Source organism: Diadema setosum, chromosome 17, assembly GCF_964275005.1.
Source record: "Diadema setosum chromosome 17, eeDiaSeto1, whole genome shotgun sequence".
In the NCBI taxonomy this organism is placed as follows: domain Eukaryota; kingdom Metazoa; phylum Echinodermata; class Echinoidea; order Diadematoida; family Diadematidae; genus Diadema; species Diadema setosum.
The window spans coordinates 23,846,193-23,858,342 of record NC_092701.1 but is presented as its reverse complement, the minus strand read 5'-3'; positions in this window follow the sequence as shown (position 1 = coordinate 23,858,342).

Sequence of the window (12,150 nt, the reverse complement as noted above, 5' to 3'; positions counted from 1 at the left end):
CAGCGTAACACATCGTACAAATCAACGCAATTGAGATTTAGATGGAAATGAGATGAAAATTTCCTAAATAGAAAAAAAAAAATAAAACGCAGTTATGACAACAAACGTAAAATTGTTAGAAGAGGCGAGCACACACACACACTCACAGACAGACACACACACACACACACACAGACACACACACACAGACATTTGAGGGTGTTTCACAGTGACTGAAAAAAAAGAAGAAAAGAATAGCGAACAGGTGTCAATGTACTTTTGGAGAAGAAAACAAACCCAAATGAATAATTGACAACATCAATTTGGCTGCAATAGTCCTTAGATTCGTAAGACTCTGTTCTCCGGCATGACTTGTTATTGCAGAGATATGTTGATGAATTGGTATAGAAGCTCGCATATCCACACTTCCTTTTAAATTAGCCGCGGCTGGCTGTCCGACACGGGATACGTCTTGTTTTGTCCGCGTGCCAAGCCCCACCTGCCATCCGAGCCGCAAACTTCTCACCCGGATTTGGGCTGCATAAAGGTGGGCCTTATCCCCTTTCTCCTCATACCACCAAGCCCCCACCCACCCGTGCGCTCTCCGGGTTCCTTTCTGTTTTGTTTAATGTTGTGTGTGTTTTTTTCTTTCTGTAAGTGTTTCATTGATTAATATCCGTCGTACATTACACCCAAGCTCTCAGCCTTTGGGTACCAGTGATAAATGATACAATCCGCGGTGCTGTATGAACTAATGAATCGACGCGAAGTTGTAAGGGAGGGCCTTGCTCCGCCCAAGTTGACAGAGAATTTCAGCATGCGTGCTTAGTTTTGTTTGCTTGATATATTTGTTCGTTTACTTAATGGTGGCAAGTCAGTGGTTTCATATCCGGCAGTGAACCGACTAAGAACCGGTGATCTGCTGTGGTCATTGTCTACGCATCTTTGATAGAAATGCGACCTCGCCGTTAATAGAACCTGCTCCGCAAATTAAATTCCGGCTTGATGACCAACACGAAGCAGGTGTCATATTCTCTTGCACGCTTTAGTAATAAATAAGTCTTGATAGCCTATATAAGTCAAAGACAACAAGATTTACTGAGACAGGTCATAACATCAGAGGACGTATTCTTCAACGGTGCTTTTGCTGCCATAAATAGGGCATTAAGAGGGCATTGCACGCCAAAGTAAAGAGGCTTTGTTATCTTCTATAGATATGAAGTAACCACTTGAGAGGATGGCAGGAAATTTGCCATTCTCTCACAGAGTTATTTCATGTAAAATCAGCGAGTGAAAGTGCCATTGTCATTGCGATCAAATGTGTTGCAAGACATAGTCATGTACATTGTCATTTCATTTCATTTTTTTTCAGAAGCGTTCTCTGCAGAGTGAGTTGTTTGAATGATATACGTTTGTTCATTCTAGAGTGATCTGGGTGTCGAATGATGATTTATAGAGGCACTTCAAAACGTGAAATAATTTTCCTCACAGAAAGTTGAAAAGAGACCTTTTTTTATTTAGACTTTTTCATTTTACAGAACGAGGATGTGCACGGTGTATTCTGTGTATTACCAGACGAGCCACTAGTAGAGGAAAGTTGTTTAAACTTGTGTTCGACGTTGAGTGCTAATGCGCCAAAGTCACGAGCATGAATGATGGGTCCTCTCATAGCTCAAAAGGCAATGAAGGACTTTCAGAGTGATTTGTTTTGTCTCATGGTTCCATATTTTATTTTCATATTCATCAAATACATTTCATGAGCTCCGATTATCTCGCTATTGCTTTTAAACTGCCCTTCTTTGTGTAGTCTCCAGAACATAGTACATTATTTCATTTTTGTTTGTTTGACACTAAAACGTCTTGTTCTAATTTGCTAGTTAACTGCAAAAATGGCAAAGTCCGTTATTCAACTTAACTCAGTCATGTTCTAAACTTCCTGTTTAGCGCAATATATCTCCCTAGACTAATTTCTCGTTCCTTTGTTATGTTCGTTCCTGATGATACAAAGATGATACTTTTGAATGAGCAATCATTATTCCAGCAACATTGAGGTAAAAATAAAAATTTTCAAATCCTTGAATCACAAATGCAAACATTAAACAGTGACGGATCCAGAAGGGGCGCACGGGGCGCCCACCCCCCCCCCCCCCCAAAAAAAAAAGAAAAAAAAAGAAAAAGAAAAAATGTGGGGAGGGCGTGCGCCCCCTTTAATTTTGTAAGGGCGCCTCCCCTTTACGAAATTCCTGGATCCACCAATATTAAAGGTATTACCGTTCATTATACTGAGCTGTCCAATTAGGCTGTGGTATAGTCTTCTTCTCCCAAGTGTTTTGCATTTTAAATAAAAACAACAACAATGGATGGCTATTGATATTTTGTTTTACCAGGACAGGGTTTTAGTTCCTTTTACCAAAGTTTTAAAACCTACAAGTTAGAGTATTCCATATACTTTTTCCCTGTATTTGTATAGATTGCAAATGGCATCTAAAAGCAATCTAAAAAGTCCCTATTTCATGGGTTTGTTGAATTTGGTTCATTACATCAAGTGCAGTTGATGTGCAAGTGGATTATTAAAGAATGTCATCTTAAAGGTCCTGATTACTTTTGGGAGCAATGATTAAAAAATGTTCAAGATATCACATTTAATGCATATGTGTAGGTCCGTTGTATATCACAAAACATCCTACCATATAAAATTTTCGCAATAAAGCCTAAAATATAAGGAGATATTAGTATTTTTCTCAATAAACCATAACTGTAGACGGTTTAGTCTGGAAGCATCTTTATAATATCTTTAAAATATCTTAAAGCACTAATGCTGGGTTTTTGTTTCATCTACAAATGGTAAATTGTGCCTTTAACCATTTCTGTCATGTACTTCCAGCCCAGTTATTAATTGGTCCGATAAGAAAGAGTTGTATCTTACGAGTACAACGGTGAAATTTTGATGAAAATCGGATAGAAAATAGGGAAGTTATCAAGTTGTTGTGAGGCAACAACATTGTTTTATGAATATTTGCAAAACTTCGAAGTTCCGTGACTTTCTCATTTTAATTTCATATTCGCATTAGAATTTCTACAATCATGTTTTTTTTTTATTATACTCTCTTTTTACTCTGAAGAGGTATTTTATGTATTTAAACCATACTGTGTCATACATCATGTCAAAATACAACCTTCCCTTTACTTAAAGGTCCAATTTACCTTTGGGAGCAGTGATTAAAGGGTGTGTACAGTTCTGGTCGAGGTGAAGATTTAGCTTTTAACGTTTTGTGAGATATTCAGAAACCACTCTATGAGATGTCAAAGAGCATGCGGTTCTAAGGGGTATCAAAAGTTTATTCGATGAAAATTGGTTTTGAAATGGCTGAGATATCCAAAAACAAGGTGAAACAAAGAGATACTAATAAAGTGGGGGCATGTCGCCTTTTATTATTAGCACTTTTTTGGATATCTCAGCCATTTGAAAACCAATTTTCATCAAATAAACGTTGAATCCTTCTTAAAATTACATGCTCTTTCATATTTCATAAGAGGCTTTTCATTATCTCACTTAGGAATGTTCAAAACATGAATCCCTACCTCAGCCAGTACTGTACAGTCCCTTAAAAAAAAAATGTTCAAGATATCGCCTTTCATGCATATGTGTAGGTCTGTTGCACCACAAAACATCCTACCATATAAAATTTTTGCAATAAAGCCTGGAATACAAGGAGATGTCATTATTTTTCTCAATAAGCCGTAAATGTAGACTGTCTAGTCTGGAAACATTTTTATTATAACTATTATTCACATTTTGTGTATTTAAGATCGATTTGACTGATTCAAATTTTATCAGTGGTTGTTTCTATCGCTAACTAATTTCTCGTTCCTTTATTATGTGCGTTCCTGATGATACAAAGATGATTCTTTTGAATGAGCTAACTCACATTTTAGAACTATTTTAGAACTATGTTAAAGCACTAATGCTGGGTTTTTGTTTCATCTGCAAATGGTAGATTATGCCTTTAACATGAAAATTTTCTTTTTTTTATCCGACTAGCAATTCCGACAACTTCTAGTTTAATTTTCATCGCTTCTCCAACGTTTTATGCTCCTTTAAGTTACTGCATCATGAATTCATTTTTTCCTCCGATGTTCATTTCTTTGTTTATTTTTATCTTATTACATTTTTACCTCCTTATCTTTTGCTCTTTTCCTTTGCCATCTATTACTCATTACCTAATTATATTTTTTGTACTCTTTCGATAGTTCGTTGATTCGTTACACATTTGTATAATTACACAAATTTGGAAAGCACATGATTGAATTTAAGATCTCATACACACTTTCTAATTGTTTTTACCTATATTTGCAATTACGTTAATGATTTTATCAAAAATTTGTTGAAAGTAATTGGTCTCAAGTATAGGTAAAGAGATGGTTCCGTGTTACGTGTGTCTCTAATTACGCTAAAAATAGCAGCATGTTCCTGGAAATAATATAACCTAAAGTTACCGACCGGCTGAATTCACGTGGTTATCTCAAATGACAAACGTTATACTTAAAGGTAACATTACCTTCACTCAATTTCAAAGTGATAAGAAACTGTCCAATTTATCATGATTACATGCAAACAAAATTACCATTTGACTACATGACCCTGTCAGGTTAATACTGCTCACAGTGTATTGATATTCTGAATTTTGCCATAGAAATAGGTCGAAAAATAAATTCACTTTGCGTACATTGGTAGGATGCATTGAGAACGAAATGGAATGGTTTATGGTGGGTTGTTTTGTTTTGTTTTGCTTTGTTTTGTTTTGCTTTGTTTTGTTTTGTTTTGTTTTGTTTTGCTTTGTTTTGTGTGTGTGTGTTCTTTCCAGAATGTAGATTTTTGAAGTCCTTAGAGTCTTCCCTGAATTTACAGGTTCCCATTCTTACAAATTATACCGTATTGTACGATTGATTATTTTACTGACTGATTGATTGAATCAATGAGAGAAATATTGACAGTTTCAATCGATTTTCCTCCAGACGCTGTATTTGTGATATACCGAAAATATCATTGAACTTACCAACAATATATTTATATATTTAAGGAGATAGAGAGAGAGAGAGAGAGAGATTGTGTTAATCTATGTGATAGTTTAGTGCAACATGATAATGTATCTCGGATTAAACATGTGCATATATTATACGTTGTAGAACTTTGTTAAAGAGTCTGTAAAATGATGCTCAAGTGGATTTTGACAACAACAACAACAACAACAACAACAACAACAACAACAACAAAACACACACACTCGAGACTATATACAACATTCGTCACTACCATAATCATTACATAAAACAAATACCACTATCTTAATAATTCGTTTTATACTACCACTATTACTGTACTGATTATAGTATGCGAAGAGGAAACGGAGCACGGTTATAGCAGATCATTTACATAAGTTTTTTTTTTTTGAGCACTTAGAGGTAATTTTTGATTTTCAATTTTCTATTAGGACTTCCCTTAGAAGACACTGCTAGCATAACGGACCGTGCAGGTCATTTTTTAACCTTGAAATATGTGGGGGTGTTATTTGTTTTTTTCGGGGAAAGCTATGCTTTTGAGCAGTCCCCCCCCCCCCCCCGCCATTGATATGAAAATTTACCAGCTGATGATATGAACATTTAAAATTCTTTTTGTTTGTCCAATTACGTTGTGTTTTATGATTGCGTATCATTATTTTTTTTTTGTTGGAGATGGAATGAAATGAACTGAAATAAAATGAAAGATCGATAGTTTCTCGTTAACTCATCGAGTCCATGTGAATTTTCATTTTGTCAATGTTTTGTTGGCACCTCTAAATTGTACTGCGCGTACAATGCATTATATTGTGGAAATATTACATCAAGAACTGGTTAAAGTTATAAAATTTCAGAAGGAGAATATAATATTTTGCTTATTTGAGAGAGAAATGGGAAATAAGAATTTGGAGAGAGAACAATGAAAAAATCCTACCATATTTTGAAAAAGAGATACTTTTGAAAACGAGAAACGAACTATTGCAATATCTGAACAAATGGTTCTGTAATGAAGGAAACTTTTTAAACACTATCTGACATTGAATAAAAATTTCACGATAACCAGTTAGAGCACGAAATAACACAAAAGCGGTTTCTGTGACTTTATGAATTAATACTTGTCTCGTTTTAGACGGCACTATATTTGTTTTTTGGCAACCAACATTACGTTTGAGTTTTAACGATGACGTAATTTATCATTCCTATAACATACCATCGTCCATGTCTCACTTCAAAATGTTTATGAAATAAGGATGGATGGATGAGGAACTCTTAAAAGATTGTAAAATTGTCCACTTACCATTCAAAGGCTATAAATGAACGAAATTGAGTGAGGATGTCGAATGGACACTGATGCTTAATACTAGCGTTGGCAGTTTGAATTCAAAACAACGAATTCGTCATTCTGTTGTTGTTCTTGGAACCTAACGTTTTCCATGTGGTAAATGAATCCAGTGGCATTATTATAACTCATTGCAAATTCTGTTTACGCAGTTTAATCGATGTCATAAGTAGAAAGGAAGGATTTCTGTACTCAAACATGTGTGCCTATGAATAATGATAAAAACTTACCTTATAACATAAGCGTGAATCAAAAGAAATCCATCCTATTACACCAACGTTTCCAATATCGTCTCCACTTTCAAAATTCAGTAGGAGTCACCGTTGATTTATTCAAATTGTTCTCATTTTACAAGAATGGAGAGATTATGCAATCCAAGTTTGCTCCGTTTTCTATATAGCTTTATCTCTCCCTCTCTCGCTATCTCTTCGTAAAGAATACGATCGATGACAGAAAATTGCTTCAAAACTAAAAGTTGCCTCTAGCAATGCTTTCTATCGGTTTGATCAGTTTATTCAAACGCAGAGACGTGTGTAGAGGTGCAATGCACTGATTGTTGGCAATGGACTGACAAGCGATGGCGCGAAAATCTAAGACACTACGGAGATCGATCGGATGCAAAGCAATAAGATAATATTCCGAACACGGACTTCTTATTCCGTTAGATGTCCGCGTGCGTGAACGTCTATGTATGTATGTCGACACGTGAATGCCGTTTCTCTTTTTATCTGGAAGGTCTCCGGTCTTGTCGACAGGACATCATTTTCCGTCGGCGTGGGATGCATTCGTGCGCAGCCACTGAGGAATGGAGTTTTAGTCACGTGATTATCACTTTGTCCGCCACATACTCGTACAGTGAAGAGTGTGCGACGGTGGCATGGGATTGTGGGTGCAGGGCGCGCAGTGGACGAAAGCTGAGATGCGACGCGTATCGAAACACATGACCGTATAGTCAATGAAGCTTATTAGAGGGGCGTGCACTAATGACACTTCTGCTCAGACTTTCGGATTTATGACGTGAGAGCATTCACTTATCATGTTTTCGATTAATGGTCAAAATGTGCAGCATTCCCACTATCATAATCATAAATTGTTTTTTTTTTTGTAATAGTTATGAAACAGTAATTATACTGAAAACTTATAAGGGCATAAGTTCACTGTAATTTACATTGTACTTGATACTTTATACTGTAGTCCCTCTTGCAGCTCCAGACGCTTCGTCGGGAGGTGCTACATTGATAACCTCTATTTACAATAAAGGTGTGCGCTCTGCGAGTAAAATCTGAATACATCTTTCTTTAAAGTATGAGGGATCCAGAAGAAGGCTGCATGGTTGTAATAGAGGGGAGATCAGCCTCTCGAATGTTGTCAAGGTGGTGGCATGCACGACTTGACTAGGTAGACGTTTCCAGATCCAAATTGTTCTTGGAAAGAATGAGTACTTGAATGCACCAATAGATGTCTTGGGTATAGTATGTTGGTAGGTTGCAGGGGTAACTGCTGAGGGCATTGGTAGGCTTACCAGTCCATAGTGACGCTATATATGGATTACACAGTCAAGTTGCGTTTTTGTCGCCACTATTTTCGAAAAAAAAAATGAAGATACGAGTTTGTTGAATAGTTTCTATTGTGTAGAGTAATGACGCTTTCCCATTCTTCGGTGTTTTTTTTTTTTAAATGAAAATCTTCATTTGCAAAAAGCTGACGGACGTAAGCAGAATTTTGTCGTGAGATATTACACAATTCTGTATGTTTTTCAAACGAATACATTCAACAACAGGGCTCTATACACAGACAGCTTTCAATTCACCACACATTTGGGGTGTCATCCCCTCACGAACTCCTAACCACACTCCCTAAAATTTTCACCATAAGAGGGGCATGCTCTTTTACCGCATTTTTTTTAAAATCGCCCCTCATAATATTTTGCTAGATCCTACCCGTTCTCTTCGTTCTCCTCCCATTCCTCTTCAACCTTTCTTCTCGTGTTTTCCTCTTTAACTATATATGAAGATAGTTTTTATTTCTACACAAATAACACATTATATATAGAGTGAAAGATAATCTGGCAATTTCTCATTTTTCATAGGGCTGAAATAATGACGAGCGGCATCGTGTGTGCATAATTGGCTTCCCTCATAGTGCACTGGCGCCGCGATCATTTTTGTGAGAGTCCGTTCAAAATGAACTGACTATCCTGACTGACTATTCTGATGCTTTTATAGGCACAAGATGCGGTTGGAAAAGAAAAAACAATTTTCATTGCCAAGTTTTCTTTTTTTCCTAACATAGTGTGAACAAACAAGCGAACGATTTTGATGGCATAAAAAAGTGATTAAGATGAAACGAGCAATAATGATAGAGTACAATGAAATAGAAAATAAGATTAAATGACTCGGACGTATGACTTGGAAACGCAGTTCTAAGCGTGTTTTGAAAGACTAAAAGAAGTTAATTGAATACATCTGTTAAAGAGTCATGAAAACGATTACTTTAAAAGAGAAAAGAAAACAACTAAAAACACTAAAAGAAAAAAAAAGAAAAGAATACAAACAAAGGAAAATCAAGAAGAGCAGGAGGAAGATGAGAAAGGCGATGAAGAGCAAACCAATATGCATTAGAAAACGAAAAGAAACAAAAAAGGAATATGAACTAAAAGGGAAACAACAACGACTTGAAGAAGAAGGAGAATTAAAAGAAAACTCTTGTTTTAGCGTTACACTAATGTAGGTTCGGATTACAACATGCATTAGCTGTTGGAAAGTTCAGAACGACCGTACCCTCTCGCTGGGTGTAATGAGAGGTCGCCGAGTGTCCCCGTTAGCGTTCTCAAGCGTTCGTAATCGATAAGAGAGAGTTTGCCTCGCTGTATTCCAAGCTTTAGAGCGGATCTTCCGAAGGGGGTAGAATGGAGCCCAGAATAGGGGTACACGGTTCAAACAACGCAGGTATATACATACGCTTCCTCGTCGATTAAACCCCGGGGAAACGTACATTATACGTATGACCGTCGTTCACGATCACCGAACATAGGTACACGCGCATGGTTAGACAAACACACGTTCACAACACACACTCACACAGTTCACTGAAGATTAGTTTTCTTAAAGCCACCTCCCTATCTCTGGCAGCTTGTATTTCAACGGTTACACAAGAATAATTTTAGATGAAAAAAGATTAAGACAACGAGGAAACCCTGGGTCAGGAATAATGACGAGATGACGCAATTTATAGACAGAAAATTCTGTTCAGGTCATTTAAGTTCAGTTGATTTTGATTATACTTCAGCATTTTCCATGACAATCATTCGAACAAAAAATATAATGATCACAATGATTTCTAAAGCTGAATGAGTATAATGAAATCAAAGAAGTCAACGATACAGTAATGTTCAATCTAAGAGATATAAAAATGAAGGAGTCTGCCAACTTAAGGACGTTCTTTGATAGTTGATGGCAGAAAAAAAGGTGTTTCATGGTTACAAATTTAGGAAATTAACAGTGGAAATCGAGTGGGAGGAAGGACCGAAAAAGTATAAGGCTAAATGTGCAGAGTGCTAAATTAAGTAAATTAGGTGCAATTTAGGTGCAATGCTTATATTATTACTGAAGATCAGTGAAAATGTACTGCATGAGTAGATATCATCTACGTGCTGTGTTCGCATGTGCGTGTGTGGTCGTGTCTATACCCATGAAGGTGGACGTCATAAGTGAGTATGAGTGTGTATGGATTAATATTGAGTGTGTGTGTATGTGTTTGTGTCTTTGTTTTGGTTGTTTGTCGAGTAGTATAGGTCTACGTGTCTGCCTCCTCTCCCCCCTTTCCATTCTCTCCCCCTCCTACCACCCCCTTTCCGCTCTCCTCCTTCCCCTTTTGCCCTCTTCGTTTTCCCTTTCCATTTTGTTATCTCACCCCCCCCCCGCGATGTATATCTTTGTGTTTGTATGTATATCCTATATGTATACAGTTGCATGTAGCTGTATGAAATTTTCTTTATTTTTTTTTTACCAAGATTTCATCACGATCCGTATTTTTTTAGGGGTAATCGACATAAATACAAGCCCCCCTTTTCAGTAGATAACACATTTCCAACATTGTTTTCTTATCATTATTTGCATTCGGTTATTTTGGCGGTCTGTGCAATAGAATAAACCTGTTTCCAGTTACAAAACTTCTTCACCGTCCCTATACACGCGCTATCACTCCCCTCTCTCGTGGATACGTGTGTTTGTTTGCATGTTTGTTTGTTTGTTTTTTGCTGCTGTTCCTGATATGCTTTCTTTAAAGGGGACCTCCACATGATTTTCAAACTTTTACATTTGAACAACCATAAATTAGTTGAACTGAGTACAGAGTTGCAGAATTTATAGTGTTTGGGATGAGGAATGGGAATGTTTTCAAAATTTATAACAAATTGCAATGAACAAGGATGATGGCATGGCAGCCTCACCATTGGAATGCATGAGTCGGGGCTCCAGGAAGCAGAACAAAAGAAGAAGGCATGCATAGATTCTACACAGGTGAACTTGTTGAGCAAGCGGTATTGTAATGGAATAACACTACTACATTTCTAAAATATGTGAGGCTATGATGTCATCAAAACTGTTCAGTGTAATTTGTTTAAGATTTTGAATTTATTGATTTCTCTGATCGAGGACCACAATAAATTCCGCGAATCTATACATGGAGCTATTGATTTATATACTACATGATGTGAAATTTTAAAAATCGTCTGGAATGCCCCTTTAACAAAACCGAGATCAGACGAAATGGTAGATATGATTTTTAGCTTTAGATACTGCTTTACATCAGCGACGTGATACTTAAAGGGACTGTACAGTACTGGATGAGGTGAGGATTCAGCTTGTAACATTTTGCGAGATATTTAGAAACCACTATATGAAATGTTAAAGAGCATACAATTCTAAGGTGAATCAAAAGTTTAATTGATGAAAATTGGTTTTGAAATGACTGAGATATCTAAAAACAAGGTAAAACAAAGAGATCCTAAGAAAAGTCGTGGCCTGTCAATTTTATTAGGATCGCTTTTTTGGATATCTCAGCCATTTCAAGGCCAATTTTCATCAAATAAACGCTGAATCCTTCTTGAAATTACATGCTCTTTTATATTTCACAAGAGGTTTCTCATTAATCTCACAAAAAAAAAAATGTTATAAACCTGAATCCTCACCTCAACCACTACCGTACAGTCCCTTTAAAGGGGATATAGATTGTCAATGTTTGATAACTGGAGTTTGCAATCAAGCAATACAAGCTGTATGCTTCGCACATCGCTACGAGGCATCTGGGAACACACGCACGCGCAAACAAGTGCCAAAAACACATCACCACCGCCATTATCACACTAGCATGCATGTCATGCTCATCCAAGGTGCCTTGCAAAATGGTTTCCTAGGCATCGTGATACCATGGACTGGGTCTAGGGCAATTACCCCCTGGGCAATTACCCCGGACCCCTTGCCCTGGTCCTAATCCTAATCCTAATCCTGAACCTTATCCTAACCCTAACCCAAACTCCTCACCCTAAACCTAACCCTAACCCTAATCTTTACCCTAACCTTACCACTAACCAGTATTTAGCCGGGGGGTAATTTACCTCTGGGGGTAATTGCCCGGATACGCATGGACTTAATCATAGGTCCATGGTGATACAGTTTACAGTTTACCATTAAACACTTCAGTGAGCAAAGATTGCACATCATTCAGTGCAACAGTATCATACTTACGTGAGAATTTAACGAAGACCATGTCTA